Here is a 17,078-nt window from a genome sequence, read left to right on the forward strand (position 1 = left end):
ACAAAAATTTTCCACATTCTATATTCAATGGCATGGAATGTTTACAATATATGGTTAAGTTTTTTTAAAAAGGCAAATGAATAAAAACAGCATATGTAACTATGAACCTTTCTGCATAAGATGAAAGCAGAGAAATCAATCGGAAAAATGACCACCAGCTGTTAATCTCTAGATGGTGAGGCTGCGGGTGACTTTTACTTTCTTTGTTTTCCCCTTCTATACTTCTGAATTTTCTTTTTAAATAATGAGCATTTACTTCTCTCATAATGAGATAAATACAAAATTGCTTTCATTTGTGGAAAAAAAAAAAAACTCAGAAAAAAAAGTAACTTTCCCATAAACTAAAAAAAAGAAATGTGAAGAAATGGCTGGATTGTCCACTAAAGTGAAGTTTTATTTCAGAGGAGAAGTACCAGTGTTAACAGTGAGTCTCCTGACCATGCTGCTGCGGTGAAATGGTTGCATTTGTCAGGTAGTGCGGAAGAAACGCTGCTCTCAATGCTTGATAATGGTGAATGGTTTCTGATCTGTTAACTTCCAACAATGGCTTTTTTAAAAAAATAAAAAGGGAAGTTGATTAAAACAGAGGTATTTTAGCATTTCTTGATTTTGTTCTCCTTTTAGTCCTAATGCTTCAAAACAAGAATCCTTCCTTCACAAGTAAAAGAGAGAAGGCTGTGGGAGTCTTTAGGGTAGGGGAGGACAGGAAGGTTTACAAACGACCTTCTTAACTGTGAGGAGAAGAGATAGATGCCACTTTCCCAACCAGAAGTCAATGATCAGATTTCAATGGTATGCCATTACAAGGACTGTGAATGACCACAAATGGGGGAGGGGGGAAGGGAATAAATCCAGTTCCCCCCAAAATTTATAAGAGAAAATTTCTTCCTTAAACAGTAGAAAAACAGTATTCTAAGGATTTATTATCCTAACATTTAAGCAGAAAAGTCACTTCCTAATATTTTCAGGTCTTTTACAAAGATCAGTTATGCAGCCACTTGAAAAAAGACCAGAATATATCCTGCTTTCAAAACCCCCTGACATTTGTAACACTTGGAAAGGTCTATGTTAAGAGAACAGAAAGAAATCCAGGAACAATAGATCTCTTCTTACCAGGAGAATTTACCAAGGTGGACAGCAGCTTCTATTACAAACCCAAGAGCAACAGGAATCCTAATTGATAACAATGTTCCAGTTCTTAACAGTGTAAGTATTACTCTAAAGGACTGACATTAAGGAGGGAACAAGAGACCAAACACAGCTATTGTTTATCTATGGTACAGCAAAGTGACATCCCAACAGCACCAAGATCTGTGGGCAAGGCAATGACAAAATTAACCCCAACCAGTCTGTGACCCAAGCATAAGATGACTGGCCACATTTCAACCAGGTTAAATCTTTACAACTAAACAATGGCAGCATGTCCCAGGGAAGGAATGGAAACCCTCCTGTCTGTGACTGGAGCCTGGGCTCCCATCTTGGCTCCACCTTGGGACAAGCTCTGTACGCTGATTTCAGTAGATGAGAAGTGTGGTTAGTAATAGTGGCCTGTGGGGCTGTTGCAGGAGTATGAGAGAGACTGTGCAAACACCTGGGTACATCCCAGGCACACAATACGAGGTTACTTCAACAAGTTTGCGGAAGATTCATATTATCTTTTAATTGTATTTGCCAATGAACTTAAGGCACCCTCACATATGCCCAACAATTATTACAACAAATGGCTGATATCCTGGGAGATGCTCTCCCCTTGCCCTACATGAGCCTGTTAATTGTGCAGGGGCTGCTGGCCCCCACAGCCCTGGAGAACCTTTGGAATGCATCTTACCAAGCCTCCCTCTACTCTGATGAACAGACAGTGCTCCCTTAGTCAACCTGCCACGCCCAGTGAAACAGGTAAGATTTTGGTAGAAATAACTAGCCAGCTCTTGCTGCTGGTAAATACAGAGTCAGAACTCCATGCCAGGTCTGTCTGACTCTTAGCCACTCTGTAAAACGTGATGTTGAGCACCAAGTACAGTGCCTGGCTCAGAGTAAACGTTCAATGTAAGTTAGAGAATCATCTAAGTACTATTAACAACATCCCTTCGAGGAAGGGATTATTATTAGCCCTATTTTATAGCTAAAGGAACTGAGAGATAAAGCCGGGGGAGGAGAGGGACAGTGCCTGGGGGTGTCCTGGGACAGCCATACTTCTTAGCTTTCTCATACTCTTTGTCAACTTCTCCAGCCTTTGGTATGAAATTTAGATTTTCAACAGGAAAGCGGGGCTTGAATGCTTCCCTTTGGCATTCTCCTCTGGAAGTCCAGTGAGTCCTTCCCAAGTGGACTGATCTCAGAGCCTATCTTGTTCTCACTGAGCTCTAAGAATGTGAACACAGCCAGCCTCAGTTTCATCATTACAGAGCAAGCTTCTAAAAGGGCCTCAAACTGTCTTCTCACAGGGCCAGAAGAGAATCCTGCAGTAAAGCATTCCGTTTCCCCCTGGCACCCAGTGTTCAGGACCCCTCCCTGCTCTGGAGTACAATTGTGCAGTAAAGACAGCAGGCAGTACCATAGGGGGAGCCCAACTCTGACCCAGGCTGAGCAGTTGGAGGATTCCAAGTGCTCATATTCTACAACCACGAGTGCAAAGCAAGAAGGAGCTTTGTTTTTTTTCTTTTTTTCTTTAAATAAAAAACACTCCCAGACACACACACTCCAAGATCTTCTTATAGCCAAGTCAATGTGGACATAGATTAGTCTTCCTGTATGAGAACACAGCCAGCCAATGCTGACATTGCAAAGGCCAGCAAAAGGTTGGCACTGCATGTACTTAAGTTTCTTCAGACATTTGAAGATAATCCCGCAAGTAGCAACAATAGGACATCCCCTTCCCTCAACTCCCACAGCTCTAATTTCTTCTCTTTTTGCAAAACACTCTCAGATTGCCTTAAACACTGTCAGGATAATCCCAAAGGTGAAGAGAAAATGGAGTAAACGGTATTTCAATGGCTTGGCATACAAAAACTTCTGTTTATAGCAATACTGAAAAATGATAGAAAAAGGCACCAACTTTGTTGTGTTTGAAGATGTAAAGTGTTTTAAAAGTTGTGAAGAATTAAGTGACCCACTGAATTAGCTAATTTAAAATCTAAAGATTTCTGCAATTTGGTTAGAGTACAGCCTGACACCACCAAGGTCATGGGTTCGGATCCCCATACTGGCCAGTTGCCAAAAAAAAAGAGAAAGATTTCTGCAATAGTATGTGGGAAATCTAAGGCAGATGGCTATCTTTCACTGGACAAAAAAAATTGATTAAAACATCCAAACAAATGAAAATGCAGAAAGTCCAGGAAGCAGCTCTCTGCAGGAGAATATTTAAATGGAAAGAGTGACTGCTAACCAGGTTCGACAAATGTCAAGGAGAAAGGGAAGTGAAAAAACACAAAACCTCCCAAACTTAGCAGCTTTTCTAAATCAGAGTAAACGTGAAAGCAGGCTGCAGCAGAGACCCAGCCTGTGTTTGCTGATCTGACCTTTACATGTATAAACTGTTCTTCTTTACAAGGTGAGTGGTTGACCCTTTTCTCACAGAAATAATACTGAACGACCTACACAATGGGCCATCTACTATGCTTAAGGTGATTTTTAAATAAATGATAAGTGTAATTAAGTCTTTTCTGTGTTTTGACAAAAACTATCCACAATACTAAAGAGTGCTGCTGCTGTGGCTGCTGCTGCTGCTCCTGCTGCAGCACAGTGAAGCTCTTGAGTGACAGGTCCTGCACAGTGCCTCTGTCTTCCTTGGTACCACCCTCACAGCTAGAACTGGCATCTGCAGATGGAAGGTCACAGATCTCTGGGGCCAAGGAGAGCAGCATTCAAGCAGAGGCTGCAGTTCGAGCAGACTGCTGTTACTCCACCAACCCCGCAAACCCAGGGAAAGGAGCTTCAGGGCCTGCAGCAGGTGATCTGCTCAAGAAAACATAGTTTTGGTTTTTCCAAGATGGAAAATGGAGGAAAACTGGTCAAAAGGACCTCTCAATTCACACTTGCATTCCATGTTTGTTTGACTCCTGGGCCCTAACTCGTAGTTCAATCAATCCCACATCCAAGATGGCTCTTGGTGTCATGGCCTTTCTTCAGTCTCTCTGCCTCCTACTTAAGTGTCCTTTTCATGCTCAACCTAAACTCACATTACAGAAAAATTTTCCTAAATCATTACTCTGATCTTTTAACAAATATTTATTGAACATGCACTATGTGCCAAGCACAGTTCTTGGTGCTGGGGATACTTTTATGGAGGATTCATGGTGTTATCATCCTACTGGGAACAATCTATAGCTCTTATTGCCCAACAAATAGCTCCAGAATCTTTGGCTTGGCACTCAAGGTCATCTCTGAAGTAGCCCAAACTTGCCTTTCCTGCCTTACTCCACGTATTCCCCTGAATATCCCAGCTGAACTATTTGTAATGTCCTTTGCCCTTTCCCACCTGAATATATCTTCTCTCGCTGACCAGATAATAAGAGCAGAGGCCTTATCCTTAATATTCCCTAGTCTACTTAGTAAAGGCACTCAGAGAAGGAAGAGTCTGGGGAAGCCCCCCACAGTGTTCAATTCCCAACTATATCTTTATATTTTGCCTCTTTCTTGAACAGCTCCAATTTCAGATTAATCACTGCCTTCCTAGGCATACATCCTATTACTTGATTACTCTTATTGTCTGAAAGCTCTTCTTACACTGAGCCCAAATGTGCCTCATGTGATTTCCTTCCTTCCACTACTCCTAATTCCGTCTTCCAAAGCAGTACAAAGCGAGACCAACTCCCCTTTACATGACAGTTCTTTAAATATTTTTCAGATAGCTAACACATCTTCCCTTAGTTTTCTCTTCTCCAAGCTAAAAACATCACTCATTTTCTTTAACCATTCATTATTCATTCATTCATTTAACATGAGCATCTTACTGTTCTTACTGAACACCTGCTATGCAATAGGCACTATACTAGGTGCTGGAGATACAACCTCTGCTCTAAAGTCATGTAAGAGGAAGTGACAGAGAGGCAAGTACAAAACAGTAGATATGACTGTGATAATACTACAGCAGTAAGCAGAGGATACAGTGGGGGCAGAGGATGTGGTGGCTAAGTTCAATTCCATAGCACAGGTAGGAGTTACAGGGTGGTATTCTTAACAGATCAGCAGCAAACCATAATTTTCATGATGGCCACCTTCTCCTGAAGAATGAATGAATGAATAAATGAATACATACATGTAACTACTAGCTCGGGGAAGAGAAGACTAGTTATCAGATGTTTATTATGGACCAGGTACTATACTAGGTGTTTACTATACATGCATTCTATACTTTACCCTCATCACAACCCTAGGAGATAGGTACTAATACCCCCACATTTTAAAGATGAGAAAACTAAGGCTTAGAGAAGTGAAATAATATGCCCAAATCTCATACCAAGTATGTAGCAGAGAGAAGGGTCAAACCTAGGTCTGCCTGACTTAAGAATCTGGGTGCTGAATCACTTAACCATCTAGTTAAGTGTGCTTAACCCTTTGTTGAGTCATCATTCCCTTTGACAGTCTAATGAAAGCATAAGCTCCTTTCAAAGAAAAATGTTCTTGTGCATATTCATAAAAGTGTGCATAAAATTCCAGGGGTCAAGGACTCCCTAAATTCTATCTACTTCTCTTACTACCAAGTTAAGGAACTGGAGGGATTAGGGTGGACTGATGCTCAGTATCCATTCCATTCTCCTTCAGGTGTCCCTTCTTATATTACAGAGGCTGGAAAACTCACAACTACATGTTTGTACGACTCCTCTGCAGCTAGGGTTTGATTACGAATTAGGGTTTGTAAATCAGGCACATTCATGAGACTGCTTTCTGCTGTTGCTGTCGGCAGGCCCAGCTGTGCAAGCATCTGTTTTTTTGAAACAGAATTAGGAGTCCTAGGATTGGCCAGTGGCTCATTTGCGAGAACATGGTGCTGTTAACACCAAGATCAAGGGTTCAGATCTCTGCACTGGCCAGCTGCCAAAAAAAAAAAAAAAGGAAGAGTTAGGGGTCCTGTGTCTAGGCATTAGCTTCATGGATATTGAGTGGCAGAGTGTAGGACATTGACTGTGCAATAAAGTCGTGATTATGACAGTGGTTCTGTAGCTGGCAACTTCCCAGTTACTGAAGAGGCTGCAGTTTCCTTAGTGGCCCAGGTCTGTGAGGTGGCTTTGAAATTATTCATGAAGCTCAACCAAGAACCTATTTTTCAGCTCTCCCAATAACTGTTAGCTATACAATAAATACTCCTGTAAGTCCCTTCTCATTAAAAATAGTAGGTTCTTTTATCTGTAACTGAACCCAGACCAGCAGAAAATCCCTGTTCTACATTTTAAAAAACAAGTAGTTGTACTGAATTACAAATCTTAAGACATAACATTTTAATCCCCTGCTTTAATAATGTTAAAAAAAAAAAGTCCTTGATCCACAATCAAGCTATAATTTATACTAAGGGGCTCCCAAATTCAAATTTTTGAAATTAGCTAATTTGGGGGAAGAATTGCTTAAGGAGCAGTTGCATACAGTGTGTTAAATACATGATATTAAATAGCATCAGGTCGCACTTCCAGCTGTCTATTTTTGGTGGGCATGAGTAGTGCTCACGAATAATTGATAATCCTTCCCTTTGCTGAACACACAGAAGAGTCAGTCGGTTGACAATTCTCCCTGTTTGCCTGCCCTACCTTGATCTCACGGAGGCTGCATGCTCCAGTTGTGCAGTCACAAGACAGTGGGGCCTCCATCAGTCCCTCCATAGTCCCTGAGAAACTATGTGGCAGAGCACCCCTCCAAGCAGACCCCACAAGACGAGGGTTATTTACTATTAGAAGAAAGCCTATCCTGCCTAATCCACAAGCCTAGAGAACCTCCATACATGCACAAGGGGACATGTGGAGGGACACTCATTAAAGCACTGCTTGTCAGAGTGGAAAAAGCTGAAATGACCTTACTGGTTATAAATGGGAAAATGGACAAACTATGGTTTTATCATGTAATGGAACACTATAGTACGGTGAAAATGAGGACCTAGATCTCCATGCACTAACAAAGGTTAATCTTAAAGACAATGTTGAATTAAAAAAGCAAATCTCAAAAGGATGTGTACAGAATTATACCATTTATGTAATCTTAAACACTATATGATAGTGTTTTGCATGTTTCTAAATATGTTTTCAGCACAGGATAAAACCTCTTCTCTATCCTATCAACACTCCCCCACAATCATCCCAATCCTACCAAAAAAGTAGCTGAACAGAAAAAGGAACGTGTTATGGATAGGAGTTCTTTTCCCCTCTTTCATTTACTCCTACTGTTCAATTGTCAAAACTTGGAAGAAATAAATTGAAAAGTCAGTAATGAAAATGCCTTTACTATCCAGCCTCTAAGTATCTAATCTTACTTGGCACTAGCTTTAAAGTAAGTGAGAAGATCCTCTATAAGCATTAGTATTACAATAGAGACTATATATCTCAAATTACGAAGATGAATCAACAATTTCATGAGATAATAATAATCTTGTACATTCATAAAGCATTTTATAGTTTCCAAAGCTCGTTCATGGACACCAACTCACCTTGATCTCCCACCACCTTGGGAGGAAGCAAAGAATGTATCATCATCTGCATTTAACAGATGGGGAAACTGGGGCTCAGTTTTACCCTATCAGTTAAGTGAGTTTTCCAAGATCACATAACTTTAAGTATCAGGTCAAGAGCTAAAAGCAAACGTTTATAAGTGGTAAATGTTTGATTAAGTTGACATATTCTAAAGCCCATACTGCTGACAGCAATTTACTGGACCAGAAAAGTAAAGCCCTATAATCTTTGGAGGAGGTAAGCTCTGGTAGGTTAGTAAGGAAATACCATGTGATTCTGTTTTCTGAGCCATGACCATTTTTAGGTTAAATAATGAGCTCTTACATTTCTAGAGATTGAAACCTATATTTAATATAAATATTTACTCATATTAAACCCAAACTGTCAAATTAAAAGAACGCAATTTGAAAAACAATACTATTAAAGATATGTCATTTATTTTACATCAGTACATTATTCTATTCTGCCATGTCTTTCTGAACAAAGGTTTTTAATTCTCAAATAACGGTCACTAGCATTCATTTAATTCTCCCTCATAACTTTGCAAGAACTCAAGCAACAGAAGCTACTGTGTTGTACTTAATAAAGAACCAAAAAAGAATTTAGCACAACTTATTTCTATAAACCACTGCCTCAGGACAAAATAAATGGTTAGTACTTAAAATCTAATATAAAAGATGATTATTATTATTATTACTATTATTATTATTATTTTTTGGTTGCTGGCCAGTATGGGGATCCAAACCCTTGACCTTGCTGTTATAACACCACACTCTAACCAACTGAGCTAACTGGCCAGCTCAAAAGATAATTAAATGTCCTTAAAAGTGACCTATAGCAACATTAAACCAGTGTGAAAAGCAGCCCGACAGCAGCAAAAATATAAGCCTGTTTCATGTTTGGGGTCATGGTGGTAGTGGGGGCATATAAAAGATTTTTCATTTAAAAAGATAATTTGGTAGAGAATAAGCATGATTTAGATTCGTTATTCATTAAAAAGCTGTATTAACAGTCACCTCTTGGATTAGAATCAAGTACCTCATCAACTCAGACAAACTTTATAAAGGAATTTAACAGACAAGATAAAATGGAATAAAAGATGTATAATGTATTTTTATACCATGCTGTATAACAACGCTGGTAGGCAAGGTTCTGTTGTCAAATAGAATATGTCTTCTTTCCCTTAGTTATGATTCTGTTCATACTTTTCTTCCTCATACTTATGAAGGTTATATAAAAAAGCAAACAAGTATGAGGTTTTTCATTAAAAGATGCTCAACCTTACTAGCCATCAGAGAAAAGCAAATTAAAGACACGATGAGATACCCACTAGAATGGAGAAGACAAAAAAACACTGGCAATACCAAGTTCTAAAGAGGATGCCAGGAATTTTGGCAAGTGAGGGTTCTGGTAGAAATGTTAAATGACTGCCACTCTGCAAAACAGTTTGGCAGTTTCTTATAAAATTAAACATACACTTATCATATGGTCCAGTAATATGCTTGACTAAGTATTTACTCAAGTGTAGTAGGCTGAAAAATGGCCCTAGAAAAGAGATACACATCCTAATCCCTGCAACCAGTGAATATTAAAGCATATGGCAGAAAAGGGTCTTTGCAGATGTGGTTAAGAATTTTGAGATGGGAAGATTATCCTGGATTATCCTAGTGGGCCCTAAGCATAATCACAAGTGTACTTATAAGAGGAAGGCAGAGGGAGATTTGATTACAAAACAAGAGAAAGAAATGGAACAAGAAGAGAGAAGCTGGAGAAAGGGGTCACAAAGCCAAGGAAGGCAAGTGGCCTCTGGAAGCTGGAAGAGGTGAGGAAGACATTCTCCCCCAGAGTCTCTGGAAGAAGTGAGGCCCTGCTAGTATCAAGATTTGGGACCAGCAATACTAATTTTGGACTTTTGGTTCCTGGAACAGTGGGAGAATAAATTTCTGTTGTTTTAAGCCACCTAGTTTGTAATAATCTGTTATAATAGTAATAGGAAATTTATATGCTAAGTGAATTGAAAATTTATGTTCATACAAAAAAACTGTAACAAAGGTTTAGAACAACTCTATTTATGTAATCACCAATGTCCCACCAATCAACAATCCAAACATCCTTCAACAGATAATGAATAAACAACTGTTACATTCATACAATGAAATACTACTCAGCAACAAAAAGGAACAAATCTATTGTTACATGTAACATTCAGATGGATCTCAAAGGCATTATCCTCAGCGGAAGAAGGCAGTTTCAAAAGGTTACATACTGGATGTTTCCATTTATATAACATTCTCAAAAAGACAAAACTACAATGATGAGAACATTATAGTCCAGGAGGCAGGGGTGGGGGAGAATGTGACTGCAAAGGGATAAACAAGGTTACTGGGATTATGGACATATTTTGTATCCTGTGGTGGTGGTGGTTATAGAAATCTGTAAATGTGTTAAAATACACAAAACTACACATCAAAAAAGTCAAATTTTCTGTTTACCAATTTAAAAATTAATCTTTTCAGAAAAAAATAAAGTTAAATTAGGAAAATTTACAAAAAAGAAAGAAAGAAAGAAAGAAAAAAAAAAAAAAAGACATTAAGGTCCGGCTCAAAGGACCTTCCTAAATGGAGATCCAAACCCTTGACCTTGGCGTTAGCAACATCTAGTTCATTTCTGGTTTCAAGGCAAGCAAGCACCAGAAGCCTTCACAAGGGAGACAAACTATGTTCACTGAGAAACAACTGCAAGATTTGAACCTCATGTTCAATAAGAACCCATATCCAGACTGCAACCTTCAGAAAGAAATGGCCTCAAAAATGAACATATATCCAACAGTACTGCAGGTTTGTCAAGAACCACAGAGCAAAACTCAAGAAAGCAAAATGCACGCCTGTTCAACAACAACAGGAAGTTCAATCACAGCAATTACCTGAACACAGAGTCAAGACCAGTCCCTCCAGAGAAATATGGACACACCACCCAGATCTCCTAATGGTGCCTATCCCAAAGCCCTAGTTTATACAGATCATCTGGCACCCTCATTCCAACTCAGTTTATGCCCCAATTTTAAGGTCCCCACAGACCACTCTGGCCACTACACTGTCCATTTTGGCTGCTGCCAAGACCCTAACATATACTGCCTCTGTCCCATTTTGGAATCCCAAGTTTGTTCTCCAAGCTTCAATCTGATTCTTTTGGCTCTTCATCTGTACGAAGTAGAGAGAGAAGCTAGACACGAAAGGTCACATATTGTAATAATTTGAAATGATTCCCATGCAAGAGAATATTTTTCAGCAATAAGGAACGAACTAGACATATACGTGGGCTGGCCTATTAGCTCACTTGGGAGAGCATGTTCAAGGTCTCAGATTCATACTGGCCAGCCACCAAAAAAAAAAAAAAAAAAGGAAAAGAAATATAAGCAACAACATGGATTTCAAAAAAGGCATTAAATTCTCGAAACTTTGAATCTAGGAACAAGAAAGAAGAATTTGCCCTGGCCAGAAGATCTATGAGAAGGGCTTGGGGATATGCTGCAGTGAGAACTCCTTATCAAAGACAAGTTCCAGACTCTATTAGAAATCAAGAACCATTCCACATTCATGCCTCGATTATCAAGCATCTTAACTCAGGACCCAACAATGGGCTTTTTAATCAATTTCTGCTACAGTTCTCTCTTGATCCTCCACTATAATGGGCATGAGGGACAAAAACAACAACAAAAAAAGTGAAACCAGGCTCGGTTTATTCTACATCCTCTCTTACTAAATCAGAGCTGTCACAGTAATAAGGGAGAATGAAGTAACTGTGAGCCAGGAGAATTCTCCAAAGATATTTGGGTCAGTCCACTTTCACTTCATAATCAAATACAAACTGTGGAGTCAAAAAGAGCTGTGGAGTCAAAATGCTCCCATATGGAAAGAGTGTCAAAGAAATTTACCCATTCTCTTCACCTTGTGGCTAGTGAAGATGCTGTTGAAAATTAATGTGGCTACATGACTAAGAAGGGAGAAGACTGAAAGCAAGGGCCTGGGAAACCAATCTCCAAATAACCAGCAGAGAGCACACAACTTTCTTAAATTCCTTTAAATTGACAGATTCCCAGAAAGTCATGAGGCAAATTATCCATCACTACAACATAAAGAGAAAATGCAAATACTCTGATGAACTGTGAATTTGTTAGGCTTTTGTCCACAGACAAACCCTTCTGACCAGGGACAATTAAAAGTTTGCTTTCCTTTGTAATTCTAGGTTGTGCTGATGGCCACGCACACATACAAGCCCCAGAACTTACTTCCAGCAAATCAACCGCAGTGTGTTACAGATGAAACTGCTTGACCAACCTGTCTTCCATACAGGTTCATAAATAAAACCTAAGGAGATGCTGAGAAAAGAGCCGGAAAAAATGAAATGTGCTAAACAAGGAACAGTAGATTTAAGGATTAGATAACTTTGTCCTGCAGAAGTAATAAATTACTTGAGAGAAAGACGAGTGGCATCTGGTCAGAGGATGCTGTCTCTGACAGCAGGAATGGCAGGAAGCCCCAGACAACAAGGAAATCCTCAGGGAAAATCATCAGAATTGCTGATTTCATGCAGCAGAGATGGAAAGGTTTCTACAGCTCACCTCCTCCAATCATCCAATAGGAAGTACTTAAAAAAAAAAAGTGTTTACATTTACAGTCCAATACAAGGTTCTCTCTAGAATTTTCTTGAAGAGCTGCATTTCAGTGTCACATGTGTTCAGCTATAACCTGCGGGTTTTATAGATAATCCTTCGTTACCAACAATGCACAACCTAGTTTCAAGTAAACTGATTGCCACAGTGTTATTACTACTAGAATTTACTTCTTAATCTTCTATGGTGTAGTCCTTTTTGGCCTACTCCTTTTTACTGACAGGATTATAAACAGTAACAGCAATAATACTTACTATTTACTAGGGGCTAACCAAGTTCCAGGCCCTGTTAGACATTTTTATGCATTATCTCATTTAATTCTCACATCGATAGTATAATCAAGGTAAGCACTATGATTCCCATTTTGCAAATTAAGAGCTAGACACTCAGAGGCTAAAAAGACTTGCTGTCTTCCCAGTATCTAACTGAACATGCAGCATAGAAAATGTGCTCAACTAATATCTACTACTAGGTGAATGCTGGTGTCTGTGGTCACACAGCTAGTAAGTGGTGAGATAGGAACTGAGGTAAGACAAAACCATGATTTTAATGTCAACTCCTGTTCTCTCTATTTGGCAAGGAGATAGAAAAAGCAGCATGAAATTGTCAAGGGACAACTGAACTCCTATACATTCTAGGGTCTGTACTTTTTGTTTATGTTCTGAGTCTGTAAGAACAAAGCCCATAGTTGAGAAGGTTTGGTTTAAGACACACTGTCACACTGTCAAGCCTTACTTTGAACTTCAGTTTGCTGGGAGTATATTCTACTCTTTTAAAAATAGAATTTTACCCGCAATCAAGTGAGCAGGAATCTAATAATCAGACAATTCTGGAGTTCTATGAAATAAAAATTGTCAAACTCCAACACTGATAAACATTTTTCCACACGCATTGCTAAGAACAAGAGCTGAGGTCTCTTATCAAAGAACTCAGGCTAAAATCTAGAGGAAAGAACTTTAGAATGAGAAACCTAAATGTGAAAGTCATTTTTCCCTCACTCCAGGAGTTTCCATTTCTTATCATAGACCAGGATCTGTAGGCAGAAAGGAGGAAGAGAGAAACAAGGAGGTATCAAGAGCTTTGCTATTATTGTTCATTTGATTTTTTTCCCCCTTGTACAGAAAACTGCAAATCAAAGCAGCAGGGTGCTCTATTAGGCAGGCCAGTAGACAACCACCTACACACTAGACAATTAAAAGGTTCCACAGAAGGGATAATACCCTTCTCACCTCCCTACCTTCACTCATTGCCCACTTTGTCTCAGATAAAAGCAAACAGGTGAAAACCATTCAACCCCAAAACTTCAAACAAAATTTTGGTAATTATGTTATTAGCCACCTCAATACGACTTTAATTTTCTCTTTTAAAAATAGCAAAGAAATAAGGGAGAAAAAAAAGTTTTATCCTTTTAAGTCTAGAGCGAATTCTGGTTTATAAAAACAAACTATTATTCAAAGTATTGGCCTCCCCAAGAGCAAAAATCATTCATCCTTTGGTGTGACAAACTACACAAACAGGAAGAGTTATGACAGGAACGTCAACATAAAAGCTGGTGAAGGAGGAGGCAGAAAAAAAATTAATAAAAGTTATCAGTACTAAAATCTGTTTTAAAGTTTTTGTTACAGTTTAAAGGACTCATATTTGCATGCAGCAAGCATGCTGTTTCTAAAAATAACCTCACCATGTTTTCCAGGGGAGCACAGAAACACACCTCCTCCCAGTTACTCAATGTGGTCAACACACACAACTGCCGGATCCAGCCATCCTTTGGTGACCACCTCCCCCACCTCTACTTGGCTTGTCCCTCTTGTTCCCCATACCCTGCAGGGACTGCACGGACATGCTGCAGTGACCGCCTCTCAGTCACAGTGTGACTCCACAGAACTTGTGCCTGCTCACTTTGAGCCCACCAATTCAAACTGCCCACTCGGATAACACCCCAGAACACAATAAAGGCTCTGACCCATGGGTCCCTCTCTCTCTCTTGCTCCCCACCCACTGGTTGAGCGCGAGTCCTAGACAGTCTCCCGATGGCCTTCTCTCTGGGATCTGTAAGTGATAAAAATGTTTCTTATTTCATGTGTTTTGTTATACTGCCTCCTCTGTCTCTTACCAACCAATACATCCATACCCAACTTCTTTCCTGGTCAGGGTTAGAATGTACAGCCACTCTCAAGAGAGAGACCAAATTAGAAAGAATTTATACTTACTAAACAGCCAGGAATACATGGAGGCGGGAATCATGGGGGCTCTCTTAGAGGCTACCTATCGCAAGCACCATTAACGTTAAGAGCACATGCTCCTCAACTTATGATGGGGTTACATCCCCATAAACCCAATGAAAATTGAAAATAGCATTAGGTCAAAAATTCGTTTAAAACCCTGATAAACCCATTGTAAAGCTGAAAAACCGTTAAGTCAAACCATCATAAGTCAGAGACTGTATCTTGTTAAATATTTGAGACAGTGGACATATTAATTAGCTTAATTTAATCATTCCACATTGTATTAAAAAAATGCCACTTTGTGTATCATAAATATATACAACTATAATTTATCAATATATAATAAAAATAATTTTTTAAAAAAACTAAGTATCAAAAGAATAAACTTAGTGTAAGATGTTAAAATAGTTATATGGCAAACGAGAAACCAAGATTTTTTTTTTTTTTGTCTTTTTGCGACCGGTAAGGGGATCGCAACCCTTGGTGTGGTGTCGCCCACACCGCACTCAGCCAGTGAGCGCACCGGCCAGTCCTATATAGGATCCGAACCCGCAGCGGGAGCACCACTGCGCTCCCAAGTGCCGCACTCTCCTGAGTGCGCCACAGGGCCGGCCCAGAAACCAAGATTTTTAAAAAATAATGAAGCATATTCAGTCATGTTGCTGTCATTAATCACAAGTTTTTTGTTTTTGGTGGTAAGAGGATCCAAACCCTTGACCTTGGCACTGTAATACTGTGCTCTAACCATCATTAGTAACTATTCTTCAGAAGAAAAAGAAACTGTACCATTAACACATTAAATAAAAATTTTAAATATTTAAAATACAATTTATTTAATCTTAATTTTTATTTTATGAAATGCTTTATACTAAATATCTTAATAGCACATAATATCAGCTATATATACATATATATGATACATGAAATATATATGATTTGCCTGCTCAAAGAAAAAAAAATTTAAGGATAAGGATGCATGATTTTTTTTTAAATGGAGACTGTTCCTCTACATATTGGGAACCACTGGAGAATTTTAACTACCGAGAGTTTTAAGCAAACTCAGATTTGCACTTTAGAGTAAGGGCTCTGGCATTATTTGGTAACTTCCATCTGCACAGTGCCTGGCACGGAGAAAGCACACAAATGGCAGCTACAACAGGTAAGGAGTACATGACCACACCTGGTATCTGTCCAAAATGGGTTGTTTGTGCACAGCCCATCATCTGCAAATCGAGTAATGGCCTCTGGTTTTCCTACTGCACTTCAGAAGAGATGGAGGTACTTTTGTTGAAATGGGCCTCAAATTCTAGCCAGTGGAGGAACAGTTTTAAATGCAGTCATCATATGTCTGAGAAGTACGTCAGTAAGGGCACTCACTGTATTGGATTAATAACTGAAAAGCTACGTGTGCATCTCATCTGACTCACTGCTGAGCATACATCCTCAAGTGATATCCACTGTAGCTGGAGCACACAAGCTAAGTGGTAAAAAGTACCAATACTACTCACAAATGGCCACTCTTTGAGTTCAGCCAAAATGAAAGGCAAACAGAGAAAACAGAGATCATACATGACACTATAATACTGATGGGCCTAAGAATGAGTCTCGTACTACAGCAAAGGACTAGGACTATGGGCAAATGGTCACATGGCCGGGTTCCTCCCTCTTTACGACCCATTCGTAAAGGGCCCGGAGTCTCCTGTCTGAGAAGGTTGGGTCGTGCACCACAACCACCACAGCACTGGTGCTGTTCAGTAGCAGGAAGCTGTGGCACTCGCCAATCCCAACCAACCCACTTTACCCCTTTTCCTAGGTCCTCATCCAATTTCCTTTTCACTACTTGGTTCTTATCTGGCCCTTGTTTTTCTCTGTACTAGCTTGTAAATGCCTAAGGACAGGTGTAGTCTTGCCCCCTTCTGTACAACCCAAAGGTATTGGCCAAAACACGCAATCCAGCATGGTAACTGGTATTCCTACTCTGCTCCCTCTATCACAGGTCTGCCATGGCTTCTGTGGGTACCAGGCCAGCCCCACAACTAGCACTCACATATAACAAAGCAGCCAGCACTTAGCCTAGGAACTTTGGACCTAAATGCAGAGAAGAAGTAAACCTCCAAGTCCTTTCCTGCCTATGATTAAAGGATATCCCATGTGCAAAGACACTGCTCCTTAGTCTGTGTATCTGTGGCCATTCATTATGCGATTCATTATGAATTTACTGATAGCTCCTCTACAAGCCAACTTAAACAAAAAACTTCATTTCAATTAAAGGATTATAATTCACCAACTCTTCTGACTCAGCATTACTGTCAAGATTACACATTTCTTCCAAAGCAATAATGTGGACCTATTAGCATTCATAGAAAGAAAGTCACTGGGGTTTGGTCAACTTATAAAATCTATCCAATAATTATGACTTCCTGACTTGGAAGCACTGTACCCAAACGCACTCTGAAAAATATTCTTAGGACACTGACATTTTCCTTACTTTGACCAGAAGAGGGATTAATTTTCATTTGAAAAGGAGGT

The 17,078-nt window shown here is 39.5% G+C and overlaps 1 protein-coding gene and 1 pseudogene across 1 annotated transcript in view; one reads left to right on the forward strand and one right to left on the reverse strand.

Moving 5' to 3' along the window:
* LOC134366094 (divergent paired-related homeobox-like) overlaps positions 1 to 10,878 on the forward strand; it is a 57,176-nt pseudogene extending 46,298 nt beyond the window's left edge.
* ABL1 (ABL proto-oncogene 1, non-receptor tyrosine kinase) overlaps positions 1 to 17,078 on the reverse strand; it is a 145,282-nt gene that overhangs the window by 109,437 nt on the left and 18,767 nt on the right. The window lies entirely within an intron of this gene.

This window comes from Cynocephalus volans, chromosome 17 (assembly GCF_027409185.1).
Source record: "Cynocephalus volans isolate mCynVol1 chromosome 17, mCynVol1.pri, whole genome shotgun sequence".
NCBI lineage: Eukaryota > Metazoa > Chordata > Mammalia > Dermoptera > Cynocephalidae > Cynocephalus > Cynocephalus volans.